Source organism: Spermophilus citellus (genome assembly GCF_964194105.1).
Source record: "Spermophilus citellus genome assembly, chromosome: 3".
NCBI lineage: Eukaryota > Metazoa > Chordata > Mammalia > Rodentia > Sciuridae > Spermophilus > Spermophilus citellus.
The window spans coordinates 224791301-224802905 of NC_138184.1; the positions used below are offsets into that span (position 1 = coordinate 224791301).

Consider the following 11605-nt stretch of genomic DNA (forward strand, 5'->3'; position numbering starts at 1 on the left):
GGAGATCATAACCCACTTGAATCAAATTGTGAAATATGATATATTAAGAACTTTGTAATGTTTTGAACGACCAACAATAAATTAAAATAAATAAATAAATAAATAAATAAAAATTAAAAATAATAAAATAATAAATAAAAGCATTTGGGTGGCACACACTTATAATCTCAGTTACTTGGAAGCCCTGAGTCAGGAAGATTGCAAATTCAAGACCAACCTCAGCCACTTAGTGAGCCTCAAAATAAAAAGGGCTGGGATATAGCTTGGTGGTAAAGTACCCTTGGGTTCAATCCCCAGTAGCAGAAAAGAAAAATATTAAATCATTTAGATTAGAACAGTGGAAGTTCATTGAAAAACAAAATATGACTTTATCAAGTTGCAGATCTCCTTGTTCTTCATCTCTAAACCTCATCCAATTTGGTTATGGGTACATCAGGCTGGGAGACCACTGTGAGGTGATCCACAGCAGAGAGAGAGGATTTCTCCATAACTAGGGGTTGGGGTTGCAGCTCAGTGGTAGAGCACTTGCCTGGCAAGCATGAGGCACTTGGTTCTATCCTCAGCACCACATAAAAATAAATAAAGCAAAGGTATTGTGTTCATCTACAACTAAAAAAAAAATTAAAAATAATTTCAAAAAAATCTCCATAACCATTGTAATTATATATAAAGGTTGATTGTTAATACAACTGGAATCTAGTTTGGAAACTTCATTCATATAAATGAACTAGCCCCTGGCTTGTCCCCTGAGCTACCACTTAACACTGTTAGGCTTGGTTTAGAGGTCAATTTGAACATGTGTTTTCCTTTACTCCTGCATAGCCTTTAGGGAATGGCCTATGGGGAATTAATCTTCCCCTTCCAGATTATCTCTAGATAGATCTATGACACCAATGTCTGCCATAACAAGCTGAGTTTATATGGTTGGAAAACTAAACTGAGACCAGACAGATGTACAACCTGCAGCCATGGGGTTTCTAATCCATCCTATGGAAGAATTAAACCACCTGGGCTGAAACAATTTCTTGTATGTGCTGGAGATCTTAGGAATGGTTGGTCCTACCTTCCTTTGATTATGATACAGTTCCTTTTCAATAGAAAGGGGAAAAGTGAAATCTCTGCTTTTAGCTGGCATGGTAGTGCATGCCTCTCGTCCCCTCTACTGGGAAGGTTGAGGCAGAAGGACTGTGCTTGAGCCCAGGAGTTAAAGGCCAGCCTGGGCAACAGAGGAAACCCAGCCTCAAAAAACAAAACCATGTAACTGAAGCACACAATCTCTGTGTAATTTTATATCCTACATCTTAAACTTAATATCACATCATGATTATTTTACCATGCTGTTACATTGTCTTCTGAGAGAGAACATCACTCTCCCCAGAAGGATTCATCTTGATTCATGATTGCAGACTGAAATGAGGTCCCATACCCACGCTCCAGCTTCCCAAGCATCTACCTGAGGATGTATAACGATTAACTCCATTCTAGAGTTAAGGTGCATAAACACTATATTCAGATTCTATTACCATGTTTTAGAATATACTGGTATTTTAGCTACTGCATCTTCCAATAACCCTTCCATAAGGGCAATATTCACACATACAGGGTTGGACAACCTGACGTTTTTTATTTATTTATTTTAGTTGTTGATAGACCTTTATTTGTTCATATGTGGTGCTGAGAATTGAACTCAGTGCCTCACACATACCAGGCAAGTCCGCTGCCACTGAGCCCCAGCCCCAGTCCACAACCTGACACTTTTGCAGGGGGTTGCCTGTGATGAGAACTTATTTCCAAAAGTTTGAGGAAATGGGTAACCAGCCCAGTCTTTTGCTGTTGTTGTTATACCAATGGTCTTAGTCACTATTTCTCTTATTTTGAGGTAAAGTAATTCTGCCGCGCGACCAGCATGCTAGCTTCACACTAGAGCATAGAAGTTAACTAGTGAGATCAAAATAAACACACATAAACTCAATTTACCTTTTTCTTGACCAGGTCAGAGTCAGCCCCCTCTGGCTCCTGCCTGGAGCCACCTGGTGGAGTAGATACACAAGAGACTAGCAGGAGAGAGGAAGGGCACGCCAGGGAGTGGCCTTTTATTGGGGAACAAGAAAATCAGGGGAAAATTCCATCCAATGAAGGTCGAGGGAGACAGCATTCCAAGGTCAGGGTCAGTGATTGGTCTCAGGGTCAATGGTCAGTCACACCTCCACACAGATGGGCTGTCGCACCTAAAAAGGGTGGGGATTAGTTCTGACACAGCTTGGCTGGAAGGCCTCACACCCAGTCAGGGAGGTGCCCAATGACGTGCAAGAAAGGCTTCCCACAAGTATTTCTTAAGATTTTTATTTTTTATAATGGTGCTGGTTGATCAAACCCAGAACCTTACTCATGCTAGGCAAATGCCCTACCACTGAACCACATCCTTAGTACCTTAAGGAGATTTTGGGGGGGGGGCGGGGAGGGGGTGCTGGGGATTGAACCCAGGGCCTTATGCATGCAAGGGAAGCACTTTACCAATGGAGCTATATCCCCAACCCATATTTTAACATTGAAAATAAAATTATTCAGGCTGGGATTGTAGCTCAGTGGAAGAGTGGTTGCCTGGCAAGAGTAAGGCACTAGGTTCAATTCTTACCACCACATATAAATAAATAAAAGTTCATCAACAACTAAAAAATATTTTTTTAAAAAAATTTATAAATAAATAAAATTATTCTTTTGGAACTCAAAGTTGCACTGTCACCAAATGCTAGAATATTCCAGACAGTTGGTATCATTACTAATGCTATTGGGATTTAAACAAATTAAGCAGTAAAACAAATAAAAAACATAACCTCATATTAGAAACAAAAAATATTTATTGTATTTGTTGTGAATGGATAGAGTAGCTGCTCTAGAGTCAGGTTGCATGGATTTGAATTTAGTAAGTCACTTACTAAATTATTATTTTTATATATTGTTGGGCTTGACTTACACTTTATTTATTTGTTCACTGTTTATTAAGCACCAACTATGTGCCAAGAAGTTTTCAAAGCATGGTTCTACATACAACTTGCAATATTTTGTGCTATTTTAAGGAAAATTTTTTAAATGTCAAATTTTAATTACTCATTGCAAGTTAACAGAAGTGCCGGGGCTGGGGTTGTGGCTCAGCGATAGAGTGCTCGCCCTGAGTTCGATCCTCAGCACCACATAAAAATAAAATAAAGATATTGTGTCTATCTACAACTAAAAAAAAAAATTAAATTAAAAAAAAAAACAGAAGTGCCATTGATTTTTGTACACTGACTTTGTATGAAGCATTGCTAAACTCAATTGGTTTCAGTAGCTTTGCTGAAGATTTGACTGGTAGATTCTAGTTCTCTATCAATCATGTCATCTGTAAACATAGTTTATTTCTTCTTCATTGTGAATTCCTTTATTTTTCTTTCCTTATTTCCTGTCCCAAACCTGTAGTATAATGTTGTTGAAGAGTATTGATGAGAGTGGCTATATTTTGCCTTGTTCAGCCTTTCCCACTATACATGATACTGACTGTACATTTTTAGTAGATGCTTTTTATCAGATTAATTTCTAGTCCTGGTTTCCTAAGAGTTTCTTTTTTCTTTTTTTTTTTTGGTGGGGGTCTTAGGGATTGAACTCTCAAGGGCACTTGACCACTGAGCCACATCCCCAGCCCTATTTTTGTATTTTAGAGACAGGGTCTCATTGAGTTGCTTAGAGCCTTGCTTTTTGAACTCCTCCTGCTCCAGCTTCCCCAGCCCCAGGCATGTGCCACCCAGCCTGGACAGAGAGTTTTCTTTTCTTTTTTTTTTTTTTTTGTTGAGAGTTTTCTTTAAAACAGAAATGGATCATATGTTTTTCCTTTTTAGTTCATTAATATGGATTATGTTAATTGGTTTTGAAAAGCTTGACCTTTGTATTCCTGAGACCTCACTTGGTTATGATGTATTATTATTTTTATATATTGTTGGACTTGACTTACAAAAATTTTATTGAGAGTTTTTGCATCTATGTTCACATTCACAAAAGACATTAATGCTGGCCTCATAATTAGGAAGTGTTTTCTCATTTTCAATTTCCTGGAAGAGTTTGTGTAGAATTTGCACATTTTTCTTCCTTAAATGTTTGGCACAATTCTCTAGTGAAATTTTCTTTGTAGGAAAGATCTTAATTATAAGTTTGATTTCTTTAATAGATTCAGAGCTATTCAGAGTATCTTTTTCTTCTTGAGTGAACTTTGGAAGTTAGTGGAAATTTGCCCATTTCATGTAAGTTGTCAAATTTATTGGCATAGGGGCTGGGGATGTGGCTCAAGCAGTAGCGCGCTCGCTGGCATGCGTGCGGCCCGGGTTCGATCCTCAGCACCACATACCAACAAAGATGTTGTGTCTGCCGAGAACTAAAAAATAAATATTAAAAATTCTCTCTCTCTCCTCTCTCACTCTCTCTTTAAAAAAAAAATCTAAAAAAAAATTTATTGGCATAAAGGAATATTTGCTATGGTCTGAATATGTCCCCCAATATTTTTATGTTGGAACTTAATCACCAATGTGATAATATTGAGAGGCAATTAAGTCATGAGAGCAGAACCCTCATGGATCAGGAGGGAGCAGGAACCTTATAGTCAGGGACTGAGAGAGTGGGTTCATTCTTCTGCCATGCAAGGACACAGTGTTCATATCTTTTTGCATTTCTGTTTCTACCAGGTGAGGATGCCTCAAGAAGGTCCTCACCAGGCATTTTTTTTTTTTTTGGCACTTTGTTAAGAATATATATTTTGGGGGGCTGGGATTGTGGCTCGGCGGAAGAGCGCTCTTCTAGCACGCGTGAGGCCCTGGGTTCGATCCTTAGCACTTCATAAAAATAAATAAATAAAATAAAGATATTGTGTCCAGCTACAACTAAAAAAAAAAAAAAGAATATATATTTTTTGTTCTTTTTATTTATACTCACCAGGCATCTTGGTCTTCGACTTCCCAGCCTCCAGAATTGTAATAAATAAATTTCTGCCTCCTTTAAGTTAAAAAAAAAGTTCTTTGTAAATTACCCAGTCTAAGGTATTTTGTCATGACAACAAGAACAATAAGACAATAGTCTTTTCTCATACTTTAAATAACTAGAATCTGTAGTTAGGTTACCTCTCTTATTGCTGATATAATTTCTTTTCTCTTTTTTAATGTTTAGTATGGCTGTGGCTTTGTAAATTATATTGATCTTCTCAAACAACCAGCTGTTATTTTCATTGATTTCACTTAGTTTTTCTGCTGTTCATTTCATTGATTTTTAGCTCTAACCAATTCTTCTGCTTACTTTAGGCTTCATATTCCCTCTCTCTCTTAGTTTCTTCACTGACATGTGGCCCTTCTTCTATGATATAGGCATTTTGTGCTATAAAACTCCCAATCCTGCCAAGTGTGGTGGCAAACTCCTGTAATCCCAGCAGATCAGGAGGCTGAGGCAGGAGGATTGTGAGTTCAAAGCCAGCCTCAGCAAAAGTGAGGTGCTCAGCAATTCAGTGAAACTCTGTCTCTAAATAAAATACAAAATAAGGCTGGAGATGTGGCATAGTGGCCGAGTTCCCCCAGGTTCAATCCCTGGTACCTGCCCCCTAAGAACAAAAACAATAATACTCCCAATTCCTGCTTCTCACCTAGGAATCTGTGACAAACTGGAACATGGAGAATTTGGAGGAAGGCAGGTTATTTAGGACAGCTGAGAAAGCGTGAGAAGAGGTGAAGTAAGGAACACAACTGGAGAAGATGGGGCCAGGTAATGAAGAGCTATACCCTGAAGGCAGCCAGGAAGTGACTAGATCATGTCTGCATTTTATACAGATCAATTTGGGGCTGTGCGGAGTTAGAAGCAGCTGGAGTTAGGAGGACTAGCTAAAGGGTGGTCTCATGTTAATCCTGATGACACATGGTGGTGAGAGGGGATGAAGAAAACTAGACAGACTGAAATGACAGTAAGGAGTTGAAATAAATGTGAAAATTGGTGATGGACAAAGATGTGTGGGGCAGGACCATGAAGAGTCAGGAAGCAGAGAGTGCTGTCCATTCAGTGAGACAGAGAATGCAGACATACGTTATTGGCAGGCAGAGACCAGGAGGAGTGAGGCAGGAAGGATTTCAGTTTGGGCCTGTGAGGCATCCAGGTAAATATATAGTAGGCAGGTGGAAATGTGGGTTTGGAGCTCTGGAGAAATATGTAGCCAGGAGCTGAATTTGCAGTCAGCACTGTATGAATTGCCAGTGGAATGTTGTTAGCAAAATAACTCATGGAAAATGTGCTGAATTAGGAGGAGGAGTATGAAACTTTAGGGAACAATGAGATTTTAGGGACCATCATTTTAGTATTAAGTAAATCATGGGCTTTTCCTTACAGTACACAAGAGTCTGCTCCCTGAGTTTCAGGGAAGGTTTAATTTGATCTCCAGATTATTACTGACAACAACCATGCATAACATTATTGCCAAAATCCAGTATACACTTCAAATGCCAAGGTATGGGTCAGTCAAAACTAGTTACAAGAAGCCTAGTAAGAGTAAAATCAAGCTGGGCACGGTGAAACACACCTGTAATCCCAAAGGCTTGGGAGGCTGAGGCAGGAGGATCACAAGTTCAAAACCAGCATCAGCAAAAGTGAGGTGCTAAGCAATTCAGTGAGACCCTGTCTCTAAATAAATACGGCTGGGAATGTGGCTCAGTGGCCAACTGCCCCCGAGTTTAATCCCTGGTACACCACCCCGCCCCACCCAGCAAAAAAGAGTAAAACCACAACAGTGACCAGGAGGACTCTCTGTAAAGAACAGAGAGCAGTGGGAGAAAACAACATGGTAGCTTGGGTGGTGTGCCTGGCCACACTGGGACACTATAAGGGTCTCTGCCCTCTGTGTAGACCCTGGTGGACAAGTGGGTCCTCCTTCGGGCTGGGGAAGCTTCCTTCTTTACTCTTAGGCACTGGAAGGCCTCACTTCACTGTGCTCTGAGGGGCTCAGGGAGCTCAGACTGTGGGTAAGAAAAAGACCTCTTGGGGATATGGATACATGGACTTTGATGTCAGCTTGCAGTAAACTCTTATCATGTTCTGGGAACCTGTGTAAAGAGGGAAGTGGGTGACAGGCTGAGATCTCGGGGGGTTTTCTCAAAGTCACTGCAGGAGAACACTCTCTCTTCACTGTGTAGGTGTGGAGGAAGCCTGGAAGCAAAGTGGCCACATTCTGGACATGGGAAAGGTCTTCTCCCTCTGTGCCCATGCTGGTGACTGAATAAGTATGGAGTTCCTCTTGCATTCAGAGCATGTGAACAGCTCCACCCCACTGTGCAGATGCATGTGGGTCCTAAGTTTTGACTCCCTCAGTGGGGGAATGGCTCTCTCCCCAGTGTCCACATTGGCACTCCTCAGACAGCTTTTGTCACATTCAGGGTTCTGAAGGGCTTCTGTCTATAGGCAGACTGGGGGTTAGCTAGACTTCTTTTCTGGGGAAGCTGCTGTCACACTTGACCAGGAGTCATGAGCCAACGATTCCAAAGATAACCAGAGCTAAAGTCCTGCCTACAGCAGCTACAGGGGAAGAGCTTTCCCTCCTCCAGGGCTCAAGGCCCTGGAGATCTGAGGGCTCCCTGGGCTTCTGATAGCCCTCTGGATACTCACAGAGTGGCTTTCCTGCTGTTCCATTGGTTGGCTCTTCACCCAGGAACTTGCTTCACAGAGCAGGAGTAGGGTCCCCACACTGAAGAGCCAGGAGATGGGCAGAGCCCTGAGGCTGTGTGCTTTAGAAAGGAGTTTGAGGCTCTTGGCAGTGCAGGTCCTTCACATCAGCTCTTTGGGTAGTCGTTGAAAATACCGCATATCCTTTTTCTATGAACTTTCTAGAGCAGCCCTGTCTTTGATAACCACCCAAATGGCAGCCCTCCTCATTTGGGCTTACTGTTGTCTTGCTTCCCTGGAACTTAAAAGAAGTATCCAGTTATTCATGACTGATTGTTAACCAGATTAAAGAATAACTCTAACGTGAACCCCAAAGTGAACCAGTGACGGTGACCTTGGCCATTGTAAAATATCTAGTTTTCCACAAGAACTTTTTTTTCCCTTAAAAAACGGCAGCCTTGGGCTAGAATTGTGGCTCGGCGGAACAGCGCTCGCCTCTGGCGCGAGAGACCCTGGGCTCGGTCCTCAACACCGCGTAAAAACAAATAAATAAAATAAAGGTACTGAGTCCGTCTACACCTAAAATATATATACATTAAAAAATTAAAAATAAAACCGGCAGCTTCCAGTAACATCGCTAATACAATTAGACCACAAGATTCACTTGCAACAGACAGATCCACTATTGGACAGGTGACTAGGGATCATGAAGTGTCTTGGCTTACCTAGCTGATCAGTCCAGGGCTTAATTTAATAAGATCAAACTGTAATTCGCATTTCTCTGCTCAATTCTCAGTCCTTCCCCCGCTGATGTCAATGACCCCGCCCCGGCACCTGGTAGCACCTGAAGACTCTGCATTGCCTGAGCCCTCCTGCGAGGGTCCATCGAGGGCCCAAGACCGGTGTGGAGTCTGGGAACTCTGAGTCACTCAAACCGCAGCCGAGAAGTTCTGAAAGCGGAGACCGCGTTGTGGGCGGGGCCTACTCCCCTGGACCCGCCCCTGGCGCCGTTGCCGTGGAGACACGCGGGGCTTCCTGGGAACACTGCCTCTCCCGCGCGTAGCTGCAGAGTGAGCTTGGCTCCCATAGCGCCGCCTACTGGCAGGATGCGAAAAGAGCTCACGCTGCCCAGACCCGCGTTGGAATCTCGATGGGTCTTCCCGGCGCAGAACAGTGGAAATCATTACAGTTCTGACCTCTTCCTCTTTGGGTTACGCAGCTAAGGAGATTGGGTCATGGTTGGCCCCTTTTTGTGTCTCGATTTTTGCTACTTTGCACGTCCTTCCTTCAAAAAGAAATTGTCATCACACAGCCAATTCACTCCTTCATCCACCTTCCTCACTCACCTATTCACGATGGTGGTTTTCAAGGTTCCGGAAAGATTTGGGCTCCTCCAGCTTTCCCCTGAGGACCTGGGGGTGTGGGGAGTGATGGTAAGGTTCTGTATCCTTCAAAAGATGGTGTCTTGAGGACCTCCATAGTCCACTGGACACAGCAGATCGCAGTGGATCAGGCTTTCATGGAGCCAGTGATTACCGACTGGCCTGCTGGGTGCTTTCTTGGTCCTGATCCCCGTGACCATTACCTAATTCTTAAACGCTGCTCTGTCTTGACATCATGTATTTGTTTTCCTCTGACTACTTTATCCCAGATTTATTCTGAAGGGTCACACCAGGGGCATCCATACTGCTGCCTTGGTTCCCTGCTATCTCATTGTCAGGATTCTCAAGTATGAACCAGGAACCTTCACTGTCCTCCAAAGGGCTATCAAACCACTCACTGTCTAGACTTGTGGAAGCATTCCATTCGATATTTCAAATGGGATGGATGGATGTCAAAGACTAATGTAATGAATCTCACCTTGTAAGATTTTCTGAGACCACTGTGGCCATCCTTTGGTACTCCAGACCCAAGCAGCTGCTTAAAATATGATTTACTGTTTGAGGTCAAGCCCACAACTTCTATGAGTGCTGCTTGAGCCTCATATGTATGTTGCTGATTTGGAACAAGGTGGTCTTGGAGAAAGTGGTGAGAAGAGATTAACTCTAGATATATTTTGAAGGTGAATATACCAGGATTTGATAGAACGGGTAAGAATTTTGAGAAAAACTATGCAAATTTTCAAAATTTCTCAAAAGAGAAGTCAAAGACAATACCAAGATTTTTGACCTGAGAAGCTAGAAGGTAGAGTTTCCTTTCACTGATGATAGAAGAAACAGGACAAGGGAGGAAAAAATGAGAATTTGGTTTTAGAAATGTTGAATTTGAGATCTGAGAGACATCCAAATTGTCATGGTGAGAAACTACCCTTCTATCCTTTCAATACACCAAAAATGCACTTTTCAATCAGAAATTGTTGCCTTGCCCTCAGCAACCTCTTGCTTACCTATTTTGTGAGTCTGCCCTTTCTGCACACTCTACTGGCAGATTCTCACCAAGCAATGGTTTCCCCTGGAGCTATTCTTATAGAGTGAGCTCACAGTTAAGAATGTCTACAGCTTCCATTGCAGTGGTTTGTTCCCATTTCATTTTAAAACATATACAAACTGCCTTTTGTCAATTACACCTAAGAGTTTTTGCATTTTTATGTTTTAATAATTCCAATCTGCCTAATTTAGGGTGACAGTAACCTCCCTAAAAAACTGTCTTGGTAGAATGAGACAATGAGTTGCATCCCATCTACAAGAAGTTTCCATTTCAGCCCTAAATAATCCCTTTGTCCCCAAATCATAAATGGTTCCCATTAGTTCTTGGATTGCTTTTCGTCCCTATTTAAACAAAGAATCCCTTATCATTAGTGTTTTGTCTCTTCAAGATGATGCTGGGCCTATGTGATCTTTAAACTGAACACTTGGTTTTCCCTGCCTTGTGCTTTTCTTTCATATTTGAACCCCCCTTGCCCCACCCTCCACTTCTGCAACAAACTAGCTTAGGTAACTGTGTTGGTCTTTGGTGTCTAAGCACCTGCCGTTTCTTAGCCCTGTGCATTTCCTGGATTTCCAAATTACATGCAGCGAAAGGAATCCCTTCTCTGAAATCAGATCTGCAGAGAGCATCAGCATGGTCACTAACCAGGTTTGAGACTGTGGGTTAGACATTTATTGTGATTTTGTTGCTCTCTGTAACATTAGAGTATGATAAAAATTCCTCCTTGTATTTTAGAATTCTAAAAGGATTTAGAATTATATTTTTTCTATATATTTTGTATATATTATTTTATTAGGGAGTCTTCAGGACCCCTGTGGGATAGTGAATTTTAAATTTCATTTTTCTGTTATGCTTTAAAATTTCAAAATTTTGTTATTACTATATATATTTGATGGACCTTTATTTTATTCATTTATTTACATGCTGTGCTGAGAATCAAACCCAGTGCTTCATACATGTGAGGCAAGCACTCTACTACTGAGCCACAACCTCAGCCCCTATATAAATTTTTTTTAAATATTTTTTTAGGGGTTGGGGTTGTGGCTGACGAGTAGCATGCTCACCTAGCATGCTTGAGGCACTGAGTTCAATCCTCAGCACCACATAAATGTAAAATAAAGATGTTATTCCACTTAAAACTAAAAAATAAATATAAAAAATATTTTTTTTTAGTTGTAGATGGACACAGTATCTCTTTTATTTATTTATTTTTATGTGGTGCTGAGGATTGAACCAAGTGCCTAACGCATGTGAGGCATGTGAGGCTGAGCCACAACCCCAGCCCACACAATTTTTTTTTTTTTGCATAAAGGTAATCACACCTGGGTTTTTTCACTGTTTTGTTTACTTCATCCACTTCCCCCTTTCATCACATATGCACATCTATGATGCAATCATAAAAACTGAACAGAAAAGAGGATCAAACTCTCAGTTAAAAAAAAAAAAGGTAAAACTAGTGTTTGCACAATTCACCTTCTACTTACTCTCTTGTTTTCTACATGTTGGATCTTCTGTCCTACTTTCT

At 41.4% G+C, this 11605-nt stretch overlaps 1 long non-coding RNA gene across 1 annotated transcript; it reads right to left on the reverse strand.

Annotated features, from left to right (window-relative positions):
- Positions 1 to 2070: 2070 nt before the first annotated feature.
- LOC308644053 lies at positions 2071 to 8635 on the reverse strand. The gene is made up of 4 exons (XR_014020888.1): positions 8379 to 8635; positions 7657 to 7954; positions 4957 to 5016; positions 2071 to 2228 (listed from the first exon to the last, which is right to left on the reverse strand). It is a non-coding gene; the product is annotated as an uncharacterized lncRNA (long non-coding RNA).
- Positions 8636 to 11605: the final 2970 nt, after the last annotated feature.